The sequence below is a fragment of the Crinia signifera genome, chromosome 19, assembly GCF_055691185.1.
Source record: "Crinia signifera chromosome 19, ASM5569118v1, whole genome shotgun sequence".
NCBI lineage: Eukaryota > Metazoa > Chordata > Amphibia > Anura > Myobatrachidae > Crinia > Crinia signifera.
Window position 1 is genome coordinate 54,743,730 of NC_139226.1, and position 16,827 is coordinate 54,760,556.

Sequence of the window (16,827 nt, forward strand, 5' to 3'; positions counted from 1 at the left end):
CTAAGCTATCCTGCCATGTCTGTATGTGTGCAGTACCTGCTACCTTCATACCTGCAGCTGCTGGCACCTAAGCTATCCTGCCATGTCTGTATGTGTGCAGTACCTGCTACCTTCATACCTGCAGCTGCTGGCACCTAAGCTATCCTCCCAAAGCTGTATGTGCGCAGCACCTACTACCTCCATGCCTGCAGCTGCTGGCACCTAAGCTATCCTGCCATGTCTGTATGTGCGCAGTACCTGCTACCTTCATACCTGCAGCTGGTGGCACCTAAGCTATCCTGCCATGTCTGTATGTGAGCAGTACCTACTTCCTCCATACCTCCATGCCTGCAGCTGCTGGCACCTAAGCTATCCTGAAATATCTGTATGTGCGCAGTACCTGCTACCCCCATTCCTGCAACTGCTGGCACCTAAGCTATCCTGCCATATCTTTATGTGTGCAGTACCCGCTACCTTCATGCCTGCAGCTGCTGGTACCTGCCCTTTCTGTGCACATAAATTAGCCTTGAAATCTTTTTTCCGTCCTGGACAAAAGATTTCAGGCAAGCGCACATCTTTACCAAAGATTTTTCTTAAGATTCCCTGTGCGTTTCTATGGATCTTTTGTTAAATCTTCTGATCTTTTGTGCAGCACATAAGATCAGAAGATTCAGCTAAAGATCCACGGGAGCGCGAATCGGCCCAAAAATCGTTCTAATGTGTGGGTACCTCTGAATCGTCCCGAGTATACAACTCCGCAGCGGCGCTATCGCCTGGCCAAATAGACAGTGCAGGGAAGAATATTTTGACCAGACACTGCAGTGTCTATTTGGCTGTACATGCGGGCTGCTGCTGGGGAAGGCCGCTGGCTTATCTCCAGCATCGTCATTGCGATTTTGACTAAGCAAAATCGCTTAGTCAAAATCCCCCAGCATCCAGCGCGTGTGTACGGAATCGGTACATCTGTCAGAATGAACTTAGGTCTACAGTCATTAGGTCGACCCCACTAGGTCGACTGGCAGGAAGGTCGACCTGACTTAAGCTCGACATGGGCCAAGGTCGACACGACTTAAGGTAAAATTTGCATAAAGGTCGACATGAGGAAGGTCGACTGGTCATAAGGTCGACATGGGTTTTTCACTGTTTTTTTGAGCCGACATGTGCCGACAGGCGGTATCAGTATCAGTATGTGTGGGCTGTGGATGTATTAAACGTTTATTTTTCTGGGTGTCAGTGTGTGTTTTATTTAACGATTTCTTGTACTGTGGAACTACAAGTGCCAGCGGGCCCTTTAATGCCCCGCATGCTGGGACATGTGGTTCTCCAAGTCCCAGCATGTGGGGTAGGCTTGCTGGGACTCATAGTTCTACAGTATAAGACAATAGTTTTTATTCTTTTTTTACACTTTTCATCAGCCCGATGCCCACTGCCCAGGGGCATCGGGGACAGCCCCGGACTTTCAGCATGGGCTGGTAAGTCCTGGAGGGGGGGACCCCTTCTTTGGGGGGGTCCCCACTTCCCCAGGACCCCTGCTGACCAGCCAGGGGGATAATGCTTTGGCCGCGGGACCTTATATAATAAGTGACCCCCCGGCTGTGGCATTACCCTGCTGGCTGGTTGGGTCTGGTGCTGGTTCTTGAAATGCGGGGGACCCCTAGTCATTTTGTCCCCCGTATTTTGGGAACCAGCGCTGGACCTTGAGCCTGGTGCTGGTTTCATTAAATCAAGGGGACCCCTATTTGTCGGGGACCGTGATTTTGAGTCACCAGCACCGGCTCAATGAGCCCGGGGCTGGTTATGCTCTGGCGGGGTGACCCCGCGAAGTTTTTTTTTTTTTTAATTGCGATTTCCTGCAAATGTGAGATTTTCAGACCTGAAAATCGCACATTTTCAGGACTAAAGAAATCGCATCAAATCGCACCTAGTCGCACTATTTGGGCCGTTTTTCGCATCTCATTAAATATGCGAAAAACGGCCCAATCTTGCGATTTTCAAAAGTGCGATTAGGTGCGGTAAAAATCATGCGGTTTTTACCGCTGCACATAGAATGTCACCCTTGACCTTTTAATCCAGACCTTAGTGTATGTCGTGTACACATGGCAGGACCCGGCGGCTGCCAATACCATTTCGATATCAATGGACTCGTTGGGTGCCGACATTGGCCAAGAGGGAGGAAGGGATTGCGGTGCACAGGGGGAGGGAGGTGAAATGCTGCATGGAACTGCAGTTGATCTGGCAGATCGAAGCAGAAATAGACTTGCCTGCCAAGTCGACTTCTGCTCTTGTTCCCGACCGCGCATCAGGGTTGGATCTGATCGAATGCAGCTTGCACTGTTTGATTCAGTGTTATTTTTTTATTCGATTTGGACTATATCGAACAGTGTGTACACAATCGAACAGTGTGTACACAGCATTACATTCTGCCAGAGAGGTTCCTGAATCTTATCACAAATGACACAATTTATTGCATAGTCCATGGTCCCTAAAGAATCTTTCTGCCACTATTTTTGCCCCTCGGTAGTTTTCTGGCAGCAGGGACATAGTGATTGACTTGTGCTGCTTAATTGGTGCTGATGTGTTCTTTAATTTAAATTCTCCTGCATTGTGCTGTGCTTGCAAAGGCAGACAGTGTATGTCACACATCAGAACAAAGAGGATCTGGAATGTAAGGACTTGGCAAACTAAGCCAAACATCCCGTCATACTTGTACAGATAAACGAGGATGGAGTGACAGAAAGTTCAGCATCACACGTTATGTCAATCATTGTCTAATTGGGATAAATGTGGTAGGTGACCTCTTGGGATTTGTGCATTTTAGAAAAGACTGAACAAGCAAAAAAACTGTACAGTACTTCATGTCGGGTAAGACCTTCCAGCTGAAATGCTGCGCTGTTTGCCTAATAATTAATCCCTTTTATATGTGAGCATTCAACACTAAAGCAGGGTACAGACTAAGCAACAATTTAAATGAAAATGCCGATAAAAACATACGACAAATGATTAAAATCGTTCAGTGTGTACAGTGATGCGTGGTCCTGCTCTCGCTAGCGACATCCTATGTTGTCTGCGGCTCCATTTTGAAAATGTTGTTAATGGTTCGGAGCAAATAAAGCAGTGTGTTTGCAACAGGGAACGATATGTCTTCACAACCGCCTCCCAGGACACTCCCATAATGCATTTTCAGGGCTGATCACTGGCAGTAGAGGATCCAGGATTTCCATTGTTCTGTGCGTTTTGGTATGTATACAGTGCTGCTTAATGTTGTATGCTGCTGCCCACCAGTGATACTGTACACCCATGTATGGATCCAACACTGCTGCCCACCTAATTATGCTGCTGCCCTCCAATGTTTGCCAACCAATTTTTAAACTGCTGTCTACCAATGTTACATGCTGCTGCCCATCAATGTATGGGAGTTCCAGGGAAATCGTCTAACATCATATGTATGTTGTCTAGTGTGCACCTGGAATAATAGTGTGAAAAAAAGTAAATGTATAGAAAAACATTTACTAGAATCCACTACAGTACACCACAGGAGCTAAAGGGATTGAGGTAATAGACTAGGCATGAGTATGGTAGCAATGAAGAGCGCACTGTAGGGATTGGTGACAATGAAATGAAGGATGGCAATGAAAGAATGATGTAGTTGGAGGTTAAGTGGAAACCAAATAGAAACAGCCAAAATAAAGGTTCGCGCTCACCACACTTTGGGCCTTATTCTGGTTGGAGCGGCCGGGCCGTACGCGTACGTCCCGGTGTTTTTCATGATCTGCGCATGTGCAGATACGCTAATGCGCCGGCGCGAACACTCCACAACGCTTACGGCCGGGGTCTCAACGTGCGAAAAAACCTGTACGCGAGTGTACGGGTAATGGGGCGGCATAGGGGCGTGTTGATGGGAGCGGCCGAAATAATGAGGGAAAATGGGCGTAAATATGGGCGTACACGGGGGTGTGCACCAAAAATGAGCGGTGCTACTACCGCACGATCGACTAAGGCACCGTTCATTTCGGACACAAAACAGGCGGCTGCCAGCCGCCATCTCAAACCACCCCTACAGATACCGCATGCCAGCGTGCGCCTGAGTTTGCTAATTAACGCTGATTACTACTCAAACACATACACCTGAATGTAATAAGCAATGCTGCAGTCTATTAAGTCCAAAGCATGATTTCACTACCTGCAAGCCACACACACAGCACGCAAACACATTGGAAGCTTCTCTTTCTATACTTCTCCACATTTAAACGTTTGTTTAATTTAAGGTAAGAATCTTTTTAAGACCTGCTTATATACGCTAAGGTAGGGATTTGCTAAACAGTTAGACACATTCACTACGTGCTTTCATAGACTTTACACAGTAGCACACTCAATCTACACAAGTCGACATGTGTCAACGTGTTCACTCTAATACAAACATAGGTTTTCTATTTAGGATACAATAACATAAACCACATCTAACACCTACAAAGGATGTTTCAGCAATGTTTGAAGGCCATGACCACTATTTTGCACACAATCTTTGTATAGTACCCAAAATACTGAACTGTACCACTATCTTATCTGCTATGAATTGGATTTGACTACACTCTGGATGTAAGATGCCACCAATCACATTATTGCACTCACATCTCTCTAACAAAGGATTCCTACATCTGCTTATGACACTGTCAAATCATATATATTTAAAAAGTTATGCATGTTTGTTCACAAGCTATTTTATCATGTTTGGCCCATTCACACATCTTTTTTTAGGGAGGACACATATGCATTCCTACACAAATGTACCTTTTCACCCTTGTTTGTCTGCCTCACCCACTCCATGAGGAAAGCATTGTTCTGGACCTGCTTTTACCTACTACTGTAGGAGCTACCTCACCTGCACACAAACTGCTTTCTCACCTATTAAGTTGCTCTGCACATGTGCTGACACAAACTAATTAGCTGGGAAAAGTTGGATAGGAACATGGGAATGGCCATGGAGAGGGTTACACATGGGAAACTTCTACCACACTTCATCAAATGTTCAAAAATACCCTGGTCAGTAAGTACACATAAATCTAGTATTTGTTTCACACAAGAAATTACACAGACCACAATTTTGATTTAATTTGGAAAAGAAATTTATTTGCTGTTCAGCATCACAGCTTATTTCACACTTTAATGTAAGAAATCAAATAAACAAATAAAATAGACACAAAAATAAAAAAACTGCCAGAACAAGAGGTTGCATATCTCCAAACATGTGTTACCCTGCAAATGCAATGGTGAAAGAAATGGGGACACCAGAATACGTACTGCAACAACCAGGGTGAATACTAAGCAAGATACACACCACCCAAAAAAAATATCCTGCATTTGTAGAGGTCAAAATACGAACTTTCATGCCCATGGCACGCAAATGGATCGATGGCCAACTCAGGAAGCGGATGTCCAGTGCAATTTAAACCTTTGGCCTCCAACCACAGAGGAAGTGAACCAGGTCTCATTTGGGCCCTTTTTTGCCCCTTTTAGATGGGGCCTTGGGGACAGGGGCCTTTGGCTCAGCTGGCTTTCGGCGTCTTCCCCTAGTCGACACAGGAGGGTCAGCAGAGGTGGAAGGTTGGGGAGCAGCTTGGGGTGGGGCAGCAGATGGGGGATTGTCCCTTAGGGACCTGGCGGTGGACAGCTGCTCCGCAAGAAGTTCATTCTGGCGGCTGAGGTGTTGGCCAATGCTTACTATGCCAGCCGCCAGAGTTTCATTAATGCGGTTCAAGGCCTCAACCTGCAGCTTGTTTGTGGCCTTCCACTCCGCCAGAAAATCCGCCACCTGCTGCTGACGGATCGCAGCATCCACCCCTTGCTGCTCGATCCTCTCCAGCGTCACCAACACGCTCTTATCCCATGTCTCCTGTGGCTGGGGCTGGGGGCGACGTCTTGGTGGAGGCTGGACCACTTGCTCCACCTGTGGCTCTGCAGAGGAAGATGCTGCCGGTACATCCGGGGTTTCTGCTTCTGCTAGGATAAGAATTGAAAACAATGTCACCATCACATACGCAATAAAAAATATCTTTCTAAATACAATGCATTACTGTGACTTACCATCAAAAGCAGCAGCAAAGACCTCCGCCGGGAGCTCACTGTCCATATTGGAGATCCCCCTGATCTCCCCCACATCAATCACGTCCATGGAGTCCAGCTCCAGGGGGGTATACTCCAAATGGTCAGGCATAGGACCTCTCCCGGTGGACATGCTGTGGTTGTACCGATCAGTCATCTTCCTCTTCAGTGTACTTTTGAAGTCAGTCCACCTACAAGTTTAAAAATACAAATATCACCATGAGATATGTGCACCACTGTGCTACGTGTAGGGTTACCACCTAGTCCCTTAAATTCCGGACACATGTTAATTACACAGGTTCTGTGGCAGTTTAAAATTAGGTGAAGTGGAGTCTTGAAGTCAGCCAGCCACAGAACCTGTGTAATTAATATGTGTCCGGAATTAAAGGGACTATGTGGTACCCCTAGCTACGTGACATTTCCTAGTGTGGGTGCTCTTATGTTTTTTTGCCATATGTGTCCCACACACACATTCATGTCTAAATTAGGAGGCATTTCAGTGTCTCATCTCATTCATTAGGCCACTAAATGCACATACATACATCACTATGCAGAAATGACATCATCCATGGCCAAATTAGGCACCTCCACCTGGTGTGAAACTACACATTCCACCATAGCTTGACAATGTGGTTATTATGGAGTAATTTAACTATGGAATGGCATACTGGGATGTGTAGTTTCTCACCAGCTACATGTGCACAGTTTGGTCATTCTTGTTTCAGTAGCATCATATGGAACATGTTACAACAACTCTTTCCAAAACACACTTTCTCTTGTCCCATCACATACTTCACATGAGCAGAACTGTGCCCATAACCTCACATCACAACAATGGTGCATGTTTCGTATATCAATGTGGGTTATTAGACATGGTTGTGTTCACATGTGACATTGAAGTGTAGCACTATCTACAAACACACCTTTCTATTAGTCTCAAAACATACATGTAACATATGTACACACATATGACATCAGGGGGACAAAGACCAGGACAATTTTTCAGCAGTCTCCAGCAGGAACTGAGGCCCTTATTCTAGTTCACTCTTTCTGCCCAAATATTTCTTTGATGGACAAAACCATGTGCACTGCAGGTGAGGCAGGTGTAAAACCCCACCCAAATCTGATTATCTCTGCACAAGTAACACCTGCCTCACCTGCAGTGCACATGGTTTTGTCCATCTAAGAAATATTTGGGCAGAAAGAGTGAACTAGAATAAGGGCCTCAGTTCCTGCTGGAGACTGCTGAAAAATTGCCCTGACAAACACACTAACCTTTTCTTCACCGCGTCCCAATTTCTGACCACTGGTGCCACCTGGTTCACTTCCTCTGTGATCTTCTCCCAAAGGTTTCTCCTTGCACTGGCACTAGGCTTCCTGGTTTCCAATTCAATCCATTCGCGTGCCCTGGGCACTAGAATTCGCATTTCGGCCTCTACAAATGCAGGGTTTCTCTTTCTGGTGGTGGTATCCTGCTCAGTCCTCACCCTAGATGTTGCAGCCTGTTTTCTGGTGGCCCCAGTTCTCTCACCATGCACCTGCTGGGTCACACCTGTTTGGAGAGATGCAACCTCTTGTTCTGGCTGGTTGCTTGGCCCTTGTGGAGCTGGTGGAGGTTCAACAGGGCCTGTTACTGAGGGGCCCGCTTGGTCTTGCAGGCTACTCCTCTCTTGGGCCCTCCTTCTCCGCTCCTGTTCCCTCTTGTTCAGTGCATCAAGCAGGGATTGTGCTGTAGCTCTCTGCAGAGCGTCCTCAGCTGCGGAATCGTCTGAGTCAGACATGTTTGCAGCAATTGTGGGCTGCATCTGACTGAATATTTATATGTTAATTTCCCGCCATGAACAAGGGGGCGTATATTTTTCCACGCAATGTAGATGCAAATTTACGCCGATATTTCCCGCCGATAATTCCCGCTTAAATTACGCAGGTCTCAACGCACCTGATCAAACACCTGTATATGCACATACACAGGTTGTGGAGCATTGTGCTACATCGTGAAATGTGGGCACCTGTCATTCCAATGACGAGTGTTGTCAGCTGGTATCTGTTGGAGTTCGTGTATGCTTTGTGAGTCACATTTCAAAACATCACGTTATAATGCTTTCCTTACATATGTAATGTGTATGAAATTGTCATACAGCAGCATGTTGCATTGTGGCCCTTTAGGCAGCGTAGTTATAAGTAGAGGGTTGCGTGTATTATTTTCCGCACACTGTAAATACAGTACTCCTCTCCACGGATATCGGTGTATCGTGCCCCCTTTAAGCAGCGTAGTTATAAGTAGAGGGTTGCGTGTATTATTTTCCGCACACTGTAAATACAGTACTCCTCTCCACGGATATCGGTGTATCGTGCCCCCTTTAAGCAGCGTAGTTATAAGTAGAGGGTTGCGTGTATTATTTTCCACACACTGTAAATACAGTACTCTCTTCATTAAATGCATGCTGTTGGTTGTGGTGTGTGTATATCGGAACGGTCCGCGTAAGTTTCTATTCGCATCCAGTTTGTTAATGTAAGAGGGATTAATAAAGTTAATACCAAACAAACAATTTTTTCGACCAATCAGCAAGCACCAAAAGTGATATATGTACCTGCAATTAATAACTGCGCCATTGCCAATATGACTTCTAACAGAGCTAGGCCATTTTCCACCCCTGAGCTGTTGGCCCTGGTCGACGTCATGGACCGTCACCTGGGGCCCAGGGGCCCATATGTTAGCAATGCGGACAAGCGGCGGGCGTATACTGCTGCCCGCCGCCTGATCTTCTCGACGACCGGCGTCCGCAGAAGCCTGGGGCAGGTTGAGCGGCGCTGGTCAGACCTGCGCCGGCGGCAGCCAGTTTTGCTGAGCACCCTTCGCCGCCATATTGCCCGATGTAAGTTTTGATTACTAGTATGTCAGCGTTTTTTAGCAATGTTTTGTGTACTTTTTATAAATATGTTGCTGAGTATGGGGGTGTATATGGGGGTGTATATGGGTGTATATGGGGGTATATGGGTGTATATGGGGGTGTATATGGGTGTATATGGGGGTATATGGGTGTATATGGGGGTGTATATGGGGGTGTATATGGGGGGTATATGGGTGTATATGGGTGTATATGGGGGGTATATGGGGGTGTATATGGGGGGTATATGGGTGTATATGGGGGTGTATATGGGGGTGTATATGGGGGGTATATGGGTGTATATGGGGGTGTATATGGGGGGTATATGGGTGTGTATATGGGTGTATATGGGGGGTATATGGGTGTATATGGGTGTATATGGGGGGTATATGGGTGTATAGGGGGTGTATAGGGGGGGTTTAAGTAGTTGATCAGTTTTTGGGTGTAGGATATCAAATAGTTTGCATGATAAATGTCTGAAATATCACAGCAATGATAATTTTGAAGGTTATGAGCATGACTAATGTGAATTTTTCTTTCCCCCTTTTTTATGAAACCCAATCTTCGATTTCTATGCCATCAACATGAACATTTCAGCACGGGCAAGAGCCGCCAGAGAAGCCCGGGAGCAGGCACGCCGGGACCAGGCAGCCCAGGAGCAGCCGGAAGAGGAGGAGGAAGAGGAAGAGGAGGAGGAGGAAGAGGAGGAGGAGAAGAAAGAGGAGGAGGAAGAGGAGGAGGAGGAAGAAGAGGAGGAGGAAGAAGAGGAGGAGGAAGAAGAGGAGACACTGGGTGCAGCTGGGACCCACACAATTTCCCCATCCCCTTCCCCCTCCACAACCCCAACCCCCACCCCCTCCCCAACCCCCACCCCCTCCCCCTCCCCAACACTGGAGACACTGGGTGCAGCTTGGACCCACACAATTTCCCCATCCCCTTCCCCCTCCACAACCCCCACCACCTCCACAACCCCCACCCCCTCCCCAACCCCCACCCCACCCCCTCCCCACCCCATTTCAAACCCCCCTACACCTCTCCACCACCCACCCCCAAACCTCTCCACTCCCCACTCACACCCACTACCTCGGTCCAAACTCCAGGACCATCCCCCTTGCTCCTGACCCCCCCAACCACTGCACAGCCAACCAGCGGCGACCAGGATGGCTCAAGTAGCCGTAAGTAAATAATGTGTCTAATGTTGACCTACACATTTCTACACATAAACAATCACAACAACCACATATGTGTATCCAACATCAACATTAGTTGCAACATATCACTGCAGGCCGACCATGAGGTGTGTCCTGTCCTTCTCCAGGAACAAGGCTCCCCTTGGTGGTTTTTTTGAGTGTGGCCATGCCTCACCCCTTGAATAATTGACATAACAGTACATCCAATGAGATATCCGACATTAGTGGTGTGGTAGTTATGTGGCTCCAGGTGTTGGGTAACTCCAGCTCCCAGCATGATGTGCAACACAGGGCCGGATTATAATGGAGGCGCAAGGGGTCAGTGCCCCTGGGCCCCCCTCTAGCTAGGGGCCCCCTGTGGTTGTCATGTATTTTTTAAAAATAAAATGTTTAAGTTATGTTGTTTTTTTTTAGCTAAATGTTTTGTGCATGGGTGTGGTAGTGCTGCAGCTTCACCTATCTGCCAATGTGACAATGATTTATGGTGCTGAGCATCGGGAGCCAAGGCACACTGATTGCACAAGTGTGCAGTGCATTTCTGGGAGTTGACTAAGTCCCATGACACTTTGCACCAGAGGACAGAGGCTGAGAAGTTTGTGCTGAGCTCTGATTGGTGGAGCTCATTACATGCTTCTCAGGTCCATGGAGAACAGCAGCAGCAGCTTAGTCATAGGAGGGTTTTTAATCAGAGGCAGCACTAGGACTGTGAGGTCTCCTCCAGAGTAAGGGGCAGAGGGACAAACACAGGCTTTTCATGTGGTGTGTGTGTATATATATATATATATATATATATATATATATATATCCCCTGCAGGTAACCATTGACCAAGTTTATTCTGCCTTTACTCTGTGTTTTGACAGTATAATATTCGCCCATGCAGTGTGCGGCCAGTAATGACAAGTGCAAGGGGGCCCCCCGCTCTAAAGTACCCCGGGCCCCCCAAAGGCTTAATCTGCCACTGGTGCAACTTAAATGTAGAGATTGTTTTGGTAATAGTGTGTGAGGCCATGCGGATGCATGCTTTACAAACATAGCTGTAGGCCTATAATTTGTACAGCAATGTCCTAAATTTAAAATACTAAGGAGTGCTTAAGCCACAACAATGTCATAACCCTTAAATAGCACAGGCTAATTGTGAGGTTAGAGGACAGTCCCCCAAAACCAAAGTACCAATTGGGATACAGCATACATTCATTGATGAAGGAGTAATTGAATTAATGTTATTTACTATGTACAGTATGTGTGTGTTAACATATTATTTTTTAGTACTGTGTTTACAGCAGACCCATCTTCAATGTAGTTTACAAATGTATGTGGCCTTCACACATAACTCTGAACTTTTTATTATGTACAAATACAACAAACTTTTGTGTATGTTATATATTAATTTTTTTTTTTTATCCCTTCACTACAGACACTGAACAGCAGCAGGAGGAGGTGGCAGCCCTAATGAGGGAGATACTACTTACCCTCCTGTACCTCCAGATACTGTTTGGACTGTTGGAGGCCCGGATTTAATTTTGTTTTATCCCCCCCCCCCCCTTATTATTTTTGCCCAAAATAAACGTTTATGTACAGTTCGAAATTGCCTGTGTTTTTACTAATAAATATGTTAGAGGGCTTGTAAGGGTAGGTACATACAGATGTGTACTGTACGTTATACTTGTAATTTGAGGTGAGGGGTAATGATTGATGTGTGAATGTGTGTGTTTTTGAGTAAAATAACACATAGTGAAAATGCATGCATGTTTAATGTTGTTAGATTAAAACATCACACATAACATCAGGGTAGGTATACATGTTACACATTGTGGACAAAGTAATTATGGACATAATTTAGTACATATACAGAAACACCAACATAACTTGATGTAAAAGTAACAGCAATATGGGGACACATAGATAGTGATTAAAATGCCACATTAGAACATAACAAATATACATGTAATGAGGGTTAAAATGTAGTTTTATTAGGTCTTTATTAAGGTAGACTATTGAGTTAATAGAAAACAATAATTGAATAACAAATAGATTAATTAATCAATTGTCAGATTAGTAGTTGAGAGGCAAGATTTGCAGGTCCATATATGTGAAGGGTATGGCAGCGTACACGGACGTACGCTCACTCTCACGAGCGGTGACATAACCTGTGTTTTCCATTGAAAACAATAGGGACCCGTCCGTGCAAGCTGGCGTACGCTCAGATCTCCGCAAGAAGTCGGTGGGAAGACGGACGAAAGACGTCCGTAAACGGCGGCGTACGCTCAGTTGTACGCCTGTTGTCGGAGTGCAAGGGCTGGCCCGTCCGCGTACGGTGCCGTACGCTCATTTGTACGCCACTCCCCTTCTATGGTATTTCTGCCCGTACGTAAGCGGCTGATTTGTGGGTGGACCTAACCCTAACGGCCGCGTACGGCTAGCGTACGTTAATAGTGAACGTACGCACGTTTGGCCGCTCCGATCAGAATAACCTCCTTTATAAGATCAACTCCACGCCGACGTGGATAGTGGGGTTATGAAAAGGTCGGAGGACGCCTAACGCCACCCCCTCGCGGGCTTTCTCCGCTCGCCACGCTTCGGGTTAGCGTCAGTACTGGGGTGGCGTTTACAATGGGGGGCCATTTCACATGTAAAATACCCATTAGGGTGCCTATACACTAAAAAATCTGGGCCATTGGCCCTCTAAACATTGTCCCCTATGGAAAATCGCGTCGGTCGCGTTGGTCGCATCGCATGCCATTATAATTGCATGCAGTGGTCGCGATCAATGTGATTTTTTTCATTGACGGGGAAAAAAAAGCTAAAAATAGCTAAATTTCGGGTCGGTCGTGTTAATCGCATACCTTAGGTTACCTTAACTTAAGGTATGCGATTACCCACGACGGGCGCCGTGCTAGGAAACAAGTACCGAAAAAATGATAACGGGCAGAACAACGTTCAGTATATGGAGTTATAATAACAGGATAATGCTCCTTCCTTACTACTATGCTTTATGAGATTGTACAGATTGTAGAGAAAATACGTTATGACAATGACAACACAGTTTTAATTTTTGAACCTGAAAAAGGATTGAGTTTGCATAGCAGCTATCCTCCTGGGTGATAACCTAGTACACTACATTACTTTCTGTACACTTATACTGTACTAATCATTTCTGGACTGGATTTTCAAAGCTGCTGCACAAGAAAACTAAATCTTTATTACAAACATATTCATTAGGACACAAATGTAATCATTTCTGGCTTTGAGAGGTGTAAAACAAAGAACAATAGGCCTATGTTAATATCATCCTTTCCTTATTTACTACATAGCGCCAAAACCATACATCTAATTATCAACCCATTGCCGTCATTTCCTCAACTACTTACATTGTATTACTTCATATTTGGGGTCGTGGAATGTCTAGAATTTAACGTGACCTCACTGATTGTTTATAATTTATCTTTTGATAGCATACCTCCCAACATTGAAGAGGTACAGGGAGGGACCCTGTTGCGTGCTGAAAGCGTGCCCGAATATTTGAAGGCATATTCTAGCGGGGAGGGGGCGTGGCCTGTACGCGCTATACTCCAGCGAGGCCATACGTTTTCGTCACTGTGGTGGCATTGCTGGTGGACATTCAGGAGACATATCAGTAGAAGAGATGCCTCACTCATGTACCTGTAATCCCAGCAATAGATGTTGTAAACTGAGATCCCACATCGCAACCATCAGTTCCACACAAGCCATCTGATTAAGCCTAATCTTACACAGCTGGCCAACAGAAACTGGGGCTGCAAGGCCAGGAAGCCTGCATAATGACACACACACCATTGGCTTGCCCTCCTAGAATACAGGGGTGACTCCTCCCCCTTCCCACCCCCTCAAAGTTACTCCATGTCAATCAGGGAGCAGCTGCAGGTGACAACACAAGGCATGTTCTGCAAATGCGCAGAATAGAACTTGCACAGCAGCAGATTCCCTAAAGTCAGTTATCCGCCTTCCTCCCCTCTACTGCTGAGTGTGCAATAGATACAGTAATGCATGGAGGTGGTGGTGTTATTCTGTGGGGCAGTGTCAGCTAGATTTATATCCATTTCTAGTCTAGGGAAAATAATCTGCACAGACTGTCACTATATCATCTTGAAATACTGACACTAATAGTTGCCTAGACGTCACATTATCAATGGCTATTCCCCACACAGCCTGGCAGCCATTGAGGATGATGATGATGATTACTATGTATGGCGGTGTGCGGTGCAAATTTTGTACCACACACAGCCATACATGGTAATCATCATCATCATCATCAATTGCTGCCAGGCTGTGTACCGTATTAGCAGGATATATCATCAATTCCTAGGGGTACAGTGTGTATTACATTTTATAATTTTACAATTATATGATTTTATTCCTTTCAACGTCTGCGTATTTAAATATATTTTGGGGTAATATATAAAAAAGTTTCCTGACCCCTGCACTAACCTGTTTTAGACACTTTTAGCAGCCTCCTTTCCAGTAGATCTGGGAGAGCAACCAATACTCAATTGCACACATTTCTTAAGTATACAACCACGGGTTTCAACTAAAGAATCTTTCAAGAATCAAACAAAAATTGAAAAGACAACAGAGTGGTCAGACAGTCCAAGGCACAAGAGAGCAGGCAATATAGGTTCTAGAACACATAGACAAGAAAATAATCAAGATTCAGGCAGAGATTAATTGGCAGTCAGGGGACTTCCAAAGTCAAGGTCTAGTCAAAGTCTGATACTGTATACAAAGAATCTATTCAGAAAAGGTCACACCCAAGATAAGAGTCCCTTAATTCTATCACAGAAAGAAACTAATGTCAAGATTTGACTTTTATATCTTATTTTGCTAAAAAAAATAAAAATGTTTCATGTGAGTAATGTTAAACATGTGGCTGCTGTCACATGCGTACATTATTGTGCTTATTTGCGCGATGATCATTGTATATGCTGCAAACTTGTACACCAAAATAGAATGCTTTTTCAATAAATATAAGAGCTGAGATAACTGGTATAAGGTATTATGAAACAAAGCAAAGTGAGCTCAAGCAAAAAAACAGTATTATAAAGAATTTTTAAGTAACTAAAGACAGACAGCAAATGGATACCTATAAATGCTTTTTGTATTTACAGTATATGGAAACAAATTTTCCCCTTCATGCAGCAGGGGACACTGCAGTCTGGATGACTGATGGGGATAGGGCTGGTGTACTGAGTCGGCACTTCAAATCTTTTGTAATGGCTGGCTCCTCCCCCCTCTATCCCCACCCAGACCCCAGTCTTAGAAAGTGCCAGAGGAGTCGGTCTCCTGGGCAATAGCTCCCGATGGAGCTTAGGTTTTATTTTTGATTTTAGAATTTATTTATTTATTTTTTTACAAAGAACCAGGCAGACCCTTTAGCAAGGGTCTGCCTGCATCGAGGGACCCTGGAAGGGACTGGTCGTCACCACGTGCGGCATAAAATGAAGTATGACAGCGGCCGGGGGCAGCCATTGCACAGTGGCCGACAGGACACCAAGCCAGTGGAAAAATCCGTGGCATCACTTGGGGGATCCTAATGGGGGCGCCAGGTTAATGTCCTTCCTGGAGGCTTGGACAGAACATTGCAAAGATTCTTGGGTTCTTCAAGTTATTTTCCGAGGATACCAAATAGAATTCGATCTAATTGGATGACATGCCAGTGTTTGATTATTATCTTTTCAATTCTAACCATAAAGCAATTGAAAAGATAATAACCAAACACTGGCATGTCATCCAATTGGGTAACGAACTCAAGTCACTCATTCCAGAAAAACCAAGAATCATTTACAAAAAGGCCACAAACTTAAAACAAGAATTAACAAAGAGTTTCATTCCCATCGATGAACCAAGACAAGTACATCTAAAGGTTTCTTTCCATGCCTAAATTGTGCAAGCTGTAAAGCGACACGAAAAAATGCAACAAAACCAATGCCCTCCTTCACTTCAAACCAAACATCAAAGGAATACAAACAAAAACAATATCTAAGCTGCAACTCGAAGAACATCATCTATCTACTGGAATGCCCATGTGGGCTACAGTATGTAGGCCAGACGATAAGAGAACTAAAAAATCGTACAGCTGAACACATCTACAATATAAAGAAAGGACTGTCAACACACAGCCTGTCAAGCCATTTTGCCGAGAAACATGGAAAGAACCCTGAAGAACTTAAAATAAATGCAATAGAACAAGTTAATATAAACTTCCTTAAATCCTTAATACAGTAAAAATCCTTAAACAAAAAGAAACCAAATGGATATACAAACTAAATACTTTACAACCGAAAGGATTCAACTTCGAGCTGGCTGCTTTTTTACAATAATCAGATATCCACTTTCACAAAAACACATATTTATCATTGAAAAAAATATGCATCTTTTCCTAAGAAACATACTACACATGTGCTTGCCACCAAAAAGATTGTCCATTTCCGTTTTTAAGCAAAGTTTTTTAAATAAAGAAAGAAGCAAAAAACATATACAAAGCTAAGAAGAGACCAGCATCAGGCATCCTTGACAAAGAGAGCCAGCCTATCGAAACACGTTGGAAGCCGGGGAACACACAAGTCCGCACACCGCCGATACCGGAAGTCATCACACCCGAACTTCCGGTGATCGCAGCATTCTAGCGGAGGTCCGG

General features: G+C 45.0%; 1 protein-coding gene across 3 annotated transcripts in view; it reads right to left on the reverse strand.

Moving 5' to 3' along the window:
* The window catches only part of ODAD1 (outer dynein arm docking complex subunit 1), an 81,705-nt gene that overhangs the window by 49,920 nt on the left and 14,958 nt on the right, over positions 1–16,827 (reverse strand). The gene's annotated exons all lie outside the window — the stretch shown is intronic.